Source organism: Phyllobates terribilis, unplaced genomic scaffold (assembly GCF_046119375.1).
Source record: "Phyllobates terribilis strain yellow unplaced genomic scaffold, ASM4611937v1 Scaffold_3__8_contigs__length_932513732, whole genome shotgun sequence".
Lineage (NCBI taxonomy): Eukaryota > Metazoa > Chordata > Amphibia > Anura > Dendrobatidae > Phyllobates > Phyllobates terribilis.
Window position 1 is genome coordinate 402,905,033 of NW_027362763.1, and position 6,000 is coordinate 402,911,032.

The 6,000-nt window shown below is 42.7% G+C and overlaps 1 long non-coding RNA gene across 1 annotated transcript; it reads right to left on the reverse strand.

The window, feature by feature from the left end:
- Window positions 1-1,456: 1,456 nt before the first annotated feature.
- LOC141258141 (uncharacterized) lies at window positions 1,457-4,250 on the reverse strand. Its single transcript, XR_012318208.1, has 3 exons — window positions 4,049-4,250; window positions 3,796-3,861; window positions 1,457-1,575 (listed from the first exon to the last, which is right to left on the reverse strand). It is a non-coding gene; the product is annotated as an uncharacterized lncRNA (long non-coding RNA).
- Between the last annotated feature and the right edge of the window lie 1,750 nt (window positions 4,251-6,000).

Genomic DNA, 6,000 nt, shown 5'->3' on the forward strand with positions numbered 1-6,000 from the left:
ACCAGGGGGCAATAGCACTGTTAGGGGTCCATAATGGGGAGGCACATGTCGAGAGAGACGCCCCTACGCGCGTTTCGGCTGTTCCCTTCGTCAGGGGGCGTGTTTATTGCATCTCTATTGCTTGTTTTTATAGGCACTGGAGGTGCCGTAAGACAGGAAATGATGTGTGTGTCGTCATAGTGATGAGGACACCAACAGGCCTCCGCATCACATGACCGCGGGTGGGCGGAGCTAAGTCCGCATCACATGACCACGGGTGGGCGGAGCTAAGTCCGCATCACATGACCACGGGTGGGCGGAGCTAAGTCACAACACCGTGAGACAGGACATGATGCGTGCATCGTCATAGGGATGAGGACGCCAACAGGACTCCGCATCACATGACCATGGGTGGGCGGAGCTGAGGCACAACATCAATATCACCACAGAAACAGAGGCCGACCAGCACCCCCGCCCACCTGTATGTACGCAGCACACATTTTCCCTCTATGCAGATGCACATCGTAGTTGTTATCTCATAGCAAAGTAACATATATAAACTGTGGACAATAGGAAAACATGTAACAATACAGAGACACAACATATAACGGGACAACAGGGGAAAGAGAGGGGGAGAGAATAGAAGATACGGAAGGCAGGGGAGGAAAGGAGGGGGAAGGGGGAATGTGCCACATGTGAGGATGACAGATTCTAGGTAGAAAACCACCATAGGCAGCATGTATAGTAGGGAAATATCATATATACATCTATAAAGAGAGAAAATATATGGATGAGATGCACACCTTCCATATCTCATATCCAGTGTATCATGATATTAGGCATATCGTCCTCATGGTACACCTACAATGAATATATATATATATACACATTATATCCACCCTCCACATGTATATCATTGATAATCCACAAAAAAGCTAGTTGATTAGGGCCAATTACCCATATATCATATACTGTATCCATGTATGCATACCACGAAATATCCACTACCTGTATGTATATTTTAGGGTCGCACCAAGGGGAAACCAATTGATCGGGACATATTCCATATCTAACACGATGTCTACCTGATACACACATACATATAAACATGATATCCACAATCAGAGTCACCCTCAGTACCCTCCCCAAGGATAGAAGTAATGCACATAGTACACATATTACATATCATTGAAATATATATACTGAACATAAATAGATATATATCCATATAGTTCACCCACCAACCTATGCACGCCATATATTACACCAGCATACATGAGTCCCACGCAACATATATCAAAACCATCATATAAAAGTCAATATAGAGGCGAAGACAAATACACATTATAACAAATCTATAGTGACATAATGTAGACAAATAGAATCCCCGAAACTACACTAGTAGGACCTCAATATATGCATACAGTCCTTTTAGCTATAATGTTTTAATGTCTCTCGCATCGACTTGTAGTCGGCATTCCCTCGTCGTTATGTCAGGATCCAATGCGACATCACATCTAAGCCATCCTCACCCACCAGTAACAATCACCCTGCTGTCGACAGAAAGAAAGACGATCATGGATGCATAGAGAAATCCTGATAGATGCAAAAAGAGATAAAATCAATATATACACTTAATAAACATATACAGAATAAAATTGAACCTAGGTTGTAAAGGGCCACTCGCATTGAGATATTACTATTATGATTTTAATATATGGTATGGGTTTTAGAGAAAGGGGGAATAACTAATGCTCTCATTAAGACCCTTCGGTTGTAGTGTACCAAGGGTCCAAATCCAACGAGATTCTGTTTGCGCCAATTTTTGGCCAATCCTCCCACCACGAATGTTAGGTGTTATACAATCGATACCCCTAATCTGGAGTGCTGATGAGTCACAATTATGGTGGGTCTTGAAATGGTGGGGAAGGGTTTTAAGAGTGGATGCATCCACGTGGCCGGCCGCCGCAATAATGCCCAAAACGTGTTCACGGACTCGCACTTTGAATTGACGAGTAGTCATACCTATGTATATAAGCCCACATGGGCATGTAGCAAAGTATATGACATGTTTGGTGGTGCAGGTGATAAATTTCTTGATCTTATATATTTTAGATCTATCCGAACCAAAGAACGTATCACAACGTTCCACATTTGGGCATGCGACGCATCGGCCACAAGGAGTGCATCCACTCCTCCTCCTCTGAGTGTCCAAAAATGAAGCCACTTCCGACCCCTCATAGTGTGAGTGAACTAGATGGTCCCGCAAATTTCTTGACCGTCTAATTGTGATCAGTGGCCTCTCTGGAATAAACTTGGAGATGACACTGTCAGCTCTCAGGATGTGCCAAGATCTAGACAGTATCTGTCTCATCTTAGAAAATTGAGAATGATAATTGGTGATGAATCTCACTTTTTCATTTTCTTTAGCCCCCTCATCACTTCTCTTTCCATAGATAAGGTCATGTCTGGACGAGAATTTCGCTCTGTTATATGCCCTCTTGATCATACGACGGCTATATCCTCTCTCGAGGAATCTATCTCTGAGTTCAGAGGCCTGTCGTTCGAATTCGGTGTCGGTGGAGCAGATCCTCCGAACCCTGAGGAACTGTCCCACCGGCACCGATCTAATCATATGTTTAGGGTGGGATGATGTTGCATGTAGCAACATATTGGTAGATGTAGGTTTCCGAAATAGCGTCGTCTGTAGACAGTTGGTGTCATCCCTTATCAGTGACACATCCAGAAATTCAACTTGTTGTTCATTGGACTGATATGTAAGATGTATATTCCATACGTTCCCATTTAATTGGTCCATGAATTCTTTTAATTTTAGTGTTGAACCCTGCCAGATCATGAGGATGTCATCAATGTAGCGTGCCCAAAAGAGGACACGACCCATTGACTCCTCACGATCTGTCAGGCAGAGGTCTCTTTCCCACAGACCCAGGAACAGATTGGCGTAGGACGGCGCAAAAGCCGCACCCATTGCTGTCCCCTGGGTCTGCAGGAAAAAAGACCCCTTAAATGTAAAGAAATTATGATGTAAAGAGAACTCCAACAGTTCCAAGATCAAGGATCTTAAGGCATAAGGTACAGATGAGGTGCCCAAGAAGAACTTAGCCGCGGAAATACCATCCGCATGTCTAATATTGGTATAGAGTGACTCCACATCGGCAGTCACCAGGGTGGTATCATCCTCAACATATAGTCCATCCACCTTCCTAAGTAACTCGCCAGTATCTCTCAGAAAAGAAGGTAGGCATTCCACCAGTGGCTGCAGATGGGAGTCAATCCACCTATTGACATGTTCCAAGAAATTCCCCCTACCCGAAATAATGGGGCGTCCAGGGGGAATCTCGGCATTTTTATGGATCTTGGGGAGAAGATACAGGGTGGGAATTGTAGGTTCAACTACCAACAGAGCTGAAGCTAATTCTCTCGTAATGATATTCTCTGCAACAGCTCTGTTGATAATCACCTCCAATTCTGCCATATACGTAGTGAGGGGATTGAATGTCAATTTCCTATAGCAAATTTTGTTATTTAACTGTCGATATGCTTCCCTCTCATACATAGGTTTGGGCCACACCACAATATTCCCCCCTTTATCCGCAGGTTTGATAAGGACACCTGGTAAATTCTGAAGGAACATTAGCCTATCACGTTCCTCCTTAGACATGTTATCACGTGAGATATGACGCGGAATCGCCATTAGCTCATCAGCGACAATCTTAACAAATAAATCCACATTGGAACATGACGTTAGTGGTGGAAACTTCTTAGATTTTGGTCTAATAGATTTAGGAATCTTACCTCCTAGGGGGGTATTATGTTCAATGGCCAAATCCTCCAGTATCCTCACCGCAGCTTGTTCTTCCTCTGTGGGAAAGAGATCATGGAGACCACCATCAAAGAAGTGTCTTTTGAAGATCAGGGCCCGTGCAAATATATGTAAATCTTTAATAGCTGTAAATGCATCAAATTGGGCACTCGGGGCAAAAGATAGTCCCTTACTAAGAAGGGCCACATCTGACTCAGTAAGAATATAGTTACTCAGATTAATTACCTTAGAGTCATTCCTCTTATGATCCGGTGATGTATATTCCTGTCGTTTGTAGGGATGGAAGTTATGTTCCCTCATTCTTTTATTAGAGGTACCGGATCTTGTAACTATGGATGAAGAGGATGCCTCCGAGTGATCACTAAGTGATGTAGCCGATGAATTCGAAAGTTTGCGTGAAAAATTGGGGCCCTGACCTCCTGGTCTGCGCCATTTATATACTCTCTTCTGATGGTAGTCTCTCATGTCTCTATTGAATTTAGACACCTGTACCTCCTGGATCCTCTTGACTGTGGAATCCAAAATTTTATCAATATGTATATTATAGTTAGAGAGTTTCTCCGTTGGACAATTGGATCTCAACTCTGTCTGTGCGACATCTATTTGATTATCCAGGTCCATAATAGATTGTGAATTCAAATCCACCAATAGTTGCATCAACAACAATGAGCAATTTGTGCAAGACTCCTCCCATTTGGACATAAATATTGCATCTTCTACTGGGAATGTAGGGGTAATGCGAATTCTCAGTCCTCGTGGGATCATTTGGCGGGTAATATATTTTCCCAAAAACGCCTTATTCCACCAAAGTTTCGTTCTTTTTATTAATAATTTCTATATAAACGTGGATTTCTCATCCCATCCCTGTTCAACTGCTACTGGCCCATCAACCACTGAACCTCCGAATGTCTGATCAATTTGTGACAACCAGGATTTTTCCTTAGCCTTGTAGTCCATGTTATTAGAAAGGAAAATACCTGTGCAAAACACAGTAATAAGACTATAAAGAACACCAATCATAAATGGGTAGTATAAATCACACCATGTGTGTAGATATAGGTATGATATGTACCTTTTATTAATTACTACCCTATATGGACTAAATGCGACTCCATCGCCAAATATAGAACTACCAGAAAAAAAAAAAAAAAAAGCGAAGACCGAATCAACACTTCTATAGCAAAAAATGGTCAATATTTATTATGATACAAAGATCAGACATATACAAAGGTCAGTACAATATTATAAAAAAGGACAATAAAATCAATAACAGCCCTCTCTACATGTGACTCCACACAGGGACCCATAATATAGGTAATCCATAGCAGACCCAGATCCTATGTATTTAGTTTTATTATATCATATCTGCTATATATATATAACACACATAAGCATTAAAATGGATACTATATATGCTGATTACCCTCACTGCTGTATAGTGGAAACCAGTAGAAGTCATTTACCATATCACCCTCCTATTATCTACTATTATTGTCATGTGCGGTGCACTAGATGAATAGAGGGAACATAAATGTCCCCATTGTATGCTTACCGCAGCTCTCCAGTGTCCAAATGTAATCACCAGGGGGCAATAGCACTGTTAGGGGTCCATAATGGGGAGGCACATGTCGAGAGAGACGCCCCTACGCGCGTTTCGGCTGTTCCCTTCGTCAGGGGGCGTGTTTATTGCATCTCTATTGCTTGTTTTGGTGATGGTGATAGGTCAGAGACAACCAAAGAATATGTACCAAACAGATCCTCAGAGTGGCCAAGCTTGGGGTCATATGTCTCCTGTGGTTGATAATGGCGGGAGGAAGGAGAGCCAGCTTCAGGATTGGATGGGCCAGCCTTCTGTGTATCGACAGTAGACTGTGTAATAGTGGAAGATTTGCTGCTGCTTGACAAAATGCATAGAACCCTTGTCTGCTATCCAAGACAGAATCTGCTCCCGCTCTTCTGGCTTCCACAAATTTTTCGAGGAACATCAAGCTTCTTCTGACCTGACACAGGCCGAGTGCCTTTTTGCACACCACTGACAACACCACGTCCCTGTCCCTTAACATCAGGCTTTTTTGGCACTTTGGGTTTTGTTGACAGATTTTCAGATGTTGATGGCACAAGCCAAGCTAGGTGTCACAGCCAAAAAAGTGGGTAAAATGGGCTGGTGCGTGCTTTTT